The 7,699-nt window shown below is 45.4% G+C and overlaps 1 long non-coding RNA gene across 1 annotated transcript; it reads left to right on the top strand.

Annotated features, from left to right (window-relative positions):
- Positions 1-1,355: 1,355 nt before the first annotated feature.
- Positions 1,356-6,912, top strand: LOC145877412 (uncharacterized). The gene is made up of 6 exons (XR_014391696.1): positions 1,356-1,481; positions 2,580-2,698; positions 3,043-3,123; positions 3,451-3,505; positions 3,622-3,722; positions 6,116-6,912. It is a non-coding gene; the product is annotated as an uncharacterized LOC145877412 (long non-coding RNA).
- Positions 6,913-7,699: the final 787 nt, after the last annotated feature.

Here is a 7,699-nt window from a genome sequence, read left to right as displayed (position 1 = left end):
CCTTCTTATCCTCTCCTGGGAAGTCTGAAGGCACTACCTTCCCTCCCTTCTTATCCTCTCCTGGGAAGTCTGAAGGCACTACCTTCCCTCCCTTCTTATCCTCTCCTGGGAAGTCTGAAGGCACTACCTTCCCTCCCTTCTTATCCTCTCCTGGGAAGTCTGAAGGCACTACCTTCCCTCCCTTCTTATCCTCTCCTGGGAAGTCTGAAGGCACTACCTTCCCTCCCTTCTTATCCTCTCCTGGGAAGTCTGAAGGCACTACCTTCCCTCCCTTCTTATCCTCTCCTGGGAAGTCTGAAGGCACTACCTTCCCTCCCTTCTTATCCTCTCCTGGGAAGTCTGAAGGCACTACCTTCCCTCCCTTCTTATCCTCTCCTGGGAAGTCTGAAGGCACTACCTTCCCTCCCTTCTTATCCTCTCCTGGGAAGTCTGTGAACCACAGAGGAGGCTGGTTGGCTGAGCTATAGGAGGACGGGCTCATTGTAATAGCAGGAATGGAAATAATGGAACAGTATTGAACACATGGAAACTGTATTTTTTCTTCCGGTCCATTCCATTCCATTCCAGTCATTACAATGAGCCCATCCTTTTATATCTCCTGCCACCTCCTCTGGTGGACAGGTGTCTGACAGATGGCTGCATGGCTAAGATCCTTCATGAACAGAATCAATGGGTATTGATTACACTGAAGCCCCAGTCAGTCTGTGACAGTGCTGTGCTGCTGTTTTGTTATTCCCCAGTGGCCACAGAGCTCACAGGGTTACTGCTTCTGTCTGAACTGTGTCTCACTACAAACTCTTCTAACTACACTGGATGTCTCCATTTGTTCTGCTACGGCCACACTACAGGGAGCTGCTGCCTTCTGTCCTTTCATAAGGGTGTTTATTTTAATTTTTTACCTAAATTTAACTAGGCAAGTCAGTTAAGAACAAATTCTTATTTACAATGATGGCCTACACGGGCTAAAAACGGACAACGTTGGGCAAATTGTGCGCTGCCCTATGGGACTCCCAATCACGGCCAGATGTGATGCAGCCTGGGTGTGCAAAGAGGATGCTCGTTACTGTACTTTGGCAGGTCTTACAGATGCCTTTGAGGAACTCTTTTAGAAGAAGTCAAGAGTGTCATATTGTGTTGTCTGTCATTAGATCAGAGGTGATGGCCAATTTATCCATGTTAATAAGCCACTGGCCTATGAGGATGTTACACACTCCAAAGGTGTTGCAGCGGGTTGCACACTGTTACCAAGGGTTGCATGATGCACAATATTGCCATTCTGAATGAAGGTTGGAGATATAGTGTGTTTTATAGTGTGTTTTTATTGGGTTTTATTGGGTGTTCATTGGTGAACAGGTGTGATGGAAGCGGCCAGTACTTCCCTCAGAGATGACTGCCCTCCCTGGGAAGATGTGTCTCTGTCTGCCCCTCACAGAGACGATGGCCTACTGGTCACCCATGTCAACCAAACACAGGACTTACTGGTGAGCTGGTCAAGTTCTCTCTTGAAAAATACATTTTATCTCCATGAGACTAACCTGGATAAATAGTGTTTAGTCTTCCCTTGAAATTATTTAATTGAACTGATTTGTAGTTTGTTTGTGTCTAATGTATAGTCATTCAGATGCTGAATCCACAGGGTAATGGGGTAAATCTTGTTTGTGTCTTTCTAGTTCTTTCTCCACGTTATTACTGCCTGTGTCGACGCTGTCTGTGTTTTAGTCCGTATTGCCCCTGTCTGTCTGTAATGCTGTCTGTGTTTTAGTCCGTATTGCCCCTGTCTGTCTGTAATGCTGTCTGTGTTTTAGTCCGTATTGTCCCTGTCTGTCTGTAATGCTGTCTGTGTTTTAGTCCGTATTGTCCCTGTCTGTCTGTAATGCTGTCTGTGTTTTAGTCCGTATTGTCCCTGTCTGTCTGTAATGCTGTCTGTGTTTTAGTCCGTATTGTCCCTGTCTGTCTGTAATGCTGTCTGTGTTTTAGTCCGTATTGTCCCTGTCTGTCTGTAATGCTGTCTGTGTTTTAGTCCGTATTGTCCCTGTCTGTCTGTAATGCTGTCTGTGTTTTAGTCCGTATTGTCCCTGTCTGTCTGTAATGCTGTCTGTGTTTTAGTCCGTATTGTCCCTGTCTGTCTGTAATGCTGTCTGTGTTTTAGTCCGTATTGCCCCTGTCTGTCTGTAATGCTGTCTGTGTTTTAGTCCGTATTGCCCCTGTCTGTCTGTAGTGCTGTCTGTGTTTTAGTCCGTATTGCCCCTGTCTGTCTGTAGTGCTGTCTGTGTTTTAGTCCGTATTGCCCCTCTCTGTCTGTAGTGCTGTCTGTGTTTTAGTCCGTATTGCCCGTCTGTCTGTAATGCTGTCTGTGTTTTAGTCCGTATTGCCCGTCTGTCTGTAATGCTGTCTGTGTTTTAGTCCGTATTGCCCCTGTCTGTCTGTAATGCTGTCTGTGCTATAGGCCTACCTTATGTCTTAGTCTGTATCCCTCTAAATGTTTCTATGTACAGTATATAGTACTAAGGCTTACTTTATGTCTGTAGTACTGAGCCTCAGAGTGTATCTGTCCTCTACCTTACTGTCTGTGCTCCCAGAGGTCACAGGGTTAGGCTGCGGAGTGGAAGAGCTCCTCTGATTAGCTCCTGACCCACAGTCTCTACAGCTCCGGCCTCTCCCTCTCAACACTCCTCTCACACGGGACCACCAAGATCAGGTAAGTGTGTGTGACAGGGGCCAGCTTTACATATCAGGGCCTATATTCACAAAGAGTATCAGGGTAGAACTGCTGATCTAGGATCAGTTTTGACTTAAATCATAATGAAAAAGAGCAGGGATCTGATACTAGATCTTTTACACTGAGACGCTTTGTTAATACGTGCCCAGGTCCCTAGCACGTCTAGCTCGTTCCATGTTACAAATGCCCTATGCACCTCCATCCAAATTATCCCATCTGGGAAGTTATTGCCTGAGCAAGGCTGCCTGAACGGCCACGTATGAACTATGACCTAATAGCAGTTGCCCTTGTCCTCTGCTCTGACCTCTCTGTGTTGGTGGCAGTGCTGGGGAGGATGGAGGCCTCAGCAGACAGCTGGAGATCACTGCTGCAGCACTCATTCACTTTGACTTCCAGCTGTACCAGTGAGTACTCCTCTCTTACACACACACACATACACACACACACACACACACACACACACACACACACACACACACACACACATGCGTGCAAACTCACACACACACACACACACACACACACACACACACACACACACACACACACACACACACACACACACACCTGGCATGTGGTACCACGCACACATATACACACTGGCACGCACCCACCCACGCAGGCATGCAAGCACACACACACACAAAACAAGTGCTGTCACCCACACACACACAGCTGCAACCGTGACTGCCATTGTTTGTGATAATGAACGTGTTGTTTGGACTCTACAGGGCCATTGAGCTGTACCATGGCAGAATAAGATGGCTGAACCAAGGAAGTATGAAGGTATGGCATAGTAGATCTTCTTCTTCATCATCATATACAGTATATAACTATTGCTATACAACCTAAAGTGTCCAGAGTGACAGTATAGCTGTGCCATTCCCCTGTGTGTGTGGCAGGTGTTTGGGCTGGTGAAGGGGTCCAGAGTAGGGGTCATAGTTGACACCTCAGATGTTAACTGCACCAATACAGACTGCCAGACCTACAGAGGAACCTCCTGGTGAGATAGATATACATTTAGACCCCTGGTTTCGCCCAGTGATGTTTATAAACCCTGGATGACTGACAGGGGGCGGTGTAATAAAGCTACCATGCAGCCATCTTGGTACTCCTCCTCCCTTGTAAAAAAATATATTTTGGAAGCTATAAAAATGCATTTATTCATGTCTAGATTAGTTTTTGACATGTTTATTCTATTACAGACACTTTAATGCATACTTTAAAATTATATTATGTGAGCTAAACATACAAATGAAAAATTATATACTGCTCAAAAAAATAAAGGGAACACTTAAACAACACAATGTAACTCCAAGTCAATCACACTTCTGTGAAATCAAACTGTCCACTTAGGAAGCAACACTGATTGACAATAAATTTCACATGCTGTTGTGCAAATGGAATAGACAACAGGTGGAAATTATAGGCAATTAGCAAGACACCCCCAATAAAGGAGTGGTTCTGCAGGTGGTAACCACAGACCACTTCTCAGTTCCTATGCTTCCTGGCTGATGTTTTGGTCACTTTTGAATGCTGGCGGTGCTTTCACTCTAGTGGTAGCATGAGACGGAGTCTACAACCCACACAAGTGGCTCAGGTAGTGCAGCTCATCCAGGATGGCACATCAATGCAAGCTGTGGCAAGAAGGTTTGCTGTGTCTGTCAGCGTAGTGTCCAGAGCATGGAGGCTCTACCAGGAGACAGGCCAGTACATCAGGAGATGTGGAGGAGGCCGTAGGAGGGCAACAACCCAGCAGCAGGACTGCTACCTCCGCCTTTGTGCAAGGAGGAGCAGGAGGAGCACTGCCAGAGCCCTGCAAAATGACCTCCAGCAGGCCACAAATGTGCATGTGTCTGCTCAAACGGTCAGAAACAGACTCCATGAGGGTGGTATGAGGGCCCGACGTCCACAGGTGGGGGTTGTGCTTACAGCCCAACACCATGCAGGACGTTTGGCATTTGACAGAGAACACCAAGATTGGCAAATTCGCCACTGGCGCCCTGTGCTCTTCACAGATGAAAGCAGGTTCACACTGAGCACATGTCACAGTCGTGACAGACGTGACAGTCTGGAGACGCCGTGGAGAACATTCTGCTGCCTGCAACATCCTCCAGCATGACCGGTTTGGCGGTGGGTCAGTCATGGTGTGGGGTGGCATTTCTTTGGGGGGCCGCACAGCCCTCCATGTGCTCGCCAGAGGTAGCCTGAATGCCATTAGGTAGCGAGATGAGATCCTCAGACCCCTTGTGAGACCATATGCTGGTGCGGTTGGCCCTGGGTTCCTCCTAATGCAAGACAATGCTAGACCTCATGTGGCTGGAGTGTGTCAGCAGTTCCTGCAAGAGGAAGGCATTGATGCTATGGACTGGCCCGCCCGTTCCCCAGACCTGAATCCAATTGAGCACATCTGGGACATCATGTCTCGCTCCATCCACCAACGCCACGTTGCACCACAGACTGTCTAGGAGTTGGCGGATGCTTTAGTCCAGGTCTGGGAGGAGATCCCTCAGGAGACCATCCGCCACCTCATCAGGAGCATGCCCAGGCGTTGTAGGGAGGTCATACAGACACATGGAGGCCACACACACACTACTGAGCCTCATTTTGACTTGTTTTATGGACATTACATCAAAGTTGGATCAGCCTGTAGTGTGGTTTTCCACTTTAATTTTGAGTGTGACTCCAAATCCAGACCTCCATGGGTTGATAAATTGGATTTCAATTGATTATTTTTGTGTGATTTTGTTGTCAGCACATTCAACTATGTAAAGAAAAAAGTATTTAATAAGATTATTTCATTCATTCAGATCTAGGATGTGTTATTTTAGTGTTCCTTTTATTTTTTTGAGCAGTGTATTAAAAAAATGACCTTAAAGTATTTCTTTAGAGAATACTAATATTAGTGTCCTCACTACAACAAAAACATTCTTAAATACATGTAATTTTGTCCTTGAAACATTTCATTGAAATACTGTAGAATTCCATTCATTCCTATGGAGGACTGCTCCTACAAAGGAGTGCTAATATGGCCGACCAGTGGCTTCAAAGCCTCTCAATGGCCAATATATTGCATCAGCAATCCAGAGTTTGTATATATCATTGGTTTCACCTCATCGTTTACTGGTACGATAAATACATATTTAAACCCCTGGTTTCACCTCTCATTTACTGGTGAGCTAGATAGACATTTAAACCTCTAGTTTCACCTCATCATTTACTTCATTTACTATGGGCTTTGTCTCTCAGCAAGCATTGAATGTGTGTGTGTGTTTATGTTTGTGTGTGTGTGTGTGTGTGTGTGTGTGTGTGTGTGTGTGTGTGTGTGTGTGTGTGTGTGTGTGTGTGTGTGTGTGTGTGTGTGTGTGTGTGTGTGTGTGTGTGTGTGTGTGCCAGTCTCTGATAGAAGAGCAGCTCAGCTGTAAGCGTCAGCTGTACCTGATGTTCTGTGGTACTGAGACCAGCAGCCTTTGGGACGGCCCCAGAGACGTCGACACCTTCAGGTAAGAAGTCCTAAGAGAGGTCATCGAGGTCATAACATTGTGCTTTAAAGGTTGTGGTGGCTAATTTCTGCATTACCAAATGAGGAGAGTTACAAACTTCACACACCAGTCAGAGTTATACTTAAATACACAATAAAGATGCTTTTGCAAAAACACTTGACTTTCAATGATGCGCTATCTCTAATGAACCATTGAAAAGTGACTACACATAAGTACAAAGATCTTTTATAGCCAAGATGCACCCCTTCAACGTACATGACGAACCACAGATCTTAGGAACAGTTTACAAAGGTTAAGTTTTGTATGAAAGAACCGTCTCTCCCTGGTACGGTATAGAACAGAACCATTAGCTCATCCAATGGAATGCTATTTAGGCGTTATTATCAAAAGACGTCGTACATCTCCTCTGTCAGTGCTATCTCATAGAGGCCCATCCTCAGTAAAACACACACACATACACACACACATATGTAGACAATGTTCCATTCTGTCCTCTTCCCTTTCTGATATTCTGCATAGCACCAAAGTCCAAAGGGATACATTCTAATGACAAGTATCTCACGTAAGCATATTATGCAAATAAAACATCTTAATTATCTATGTTACCCAACTAATTCTGATTCATCCGCCACAAGGTGTAACCTTTTTGTCCCCTGTGGCCATCAGACTAAATGCTGAAATAATCCATGCTCAAACACACACATACACACACCATTTAGGCATAGCCGCGGGAAGTAGGGTGCTGAGGGTGCTGCAGAACCCCCTCAAAAATCGGAATCTTTTTTGTTGTTGTTGAATTTTTTTTAAATCAAAAATATAATTTATGAAAATCAGAAAAGTACTGCCCTGGGCATTTAATAGTCCTGTATTAGCAGACCGATATATCAGTCTGCAGCGTGGGCAAAACGTTTTTCTAGCCCCTCCCCCAAACTACTTCCCATGGCTATGCATTTAGGTACCCCGTCAGCCTGCCAAGTAGTTTTCTTTAACCAGAAAGGAAACTACAGATTGCACCTTTGACCCAGAGGGATGACAGGCATATTATTGTTCACCATTGAAAGGATATTATAGCTGACACGTATCCCTTAAGTGTTTTGGTGGGATAAAATACTATTCTTTTTCAGATGTTGCTATAGTATCCTTAAAAAGCTGCCCAGTCACTTTAGCTCAAGTTCCATGATGATACCAGAGGACTCTGGATGTTGATGTAACAGCATGGAGCTGGAGGGGAGAGGCCTGCTGGACTGTCTCACGGCCTTTGTGTGTGTGTCCCTGCAGTCTCACGGACCTAACCCAGCACAGCGCCCACTGTTTATTTCAGCTCGCTCCTGCGTTTATTTTCATTAGGGTATAATGTCTATTTTAATATGCTTCTTATGCCTCTTGTGTTATTTTAGATGAGTCATTTGGGAATGCGTGTGTACATGCGAGAACAGTTTGTGCCTGTGTTAGTAGAGGAAGACACACATACATACAT

Source organism: Salmo salar, chromosome 03 (assembly GCF_965601325.2).
Source record: "Salmo salar chromosome 03, fSalSal1, whole genome shotgun sequence".
Taxonomy (NCBI): Eukaryota; Metazoa; Chordata; class Actinopteri; order Salmoniformes; family Salmonidae; genus Salmo; species Salmo salar.
The sequence above is the reverse complement of the archived record's forward strand: the minus strand, read 5'-3'. Positions and strand labels throughout refer to the sequence as shown.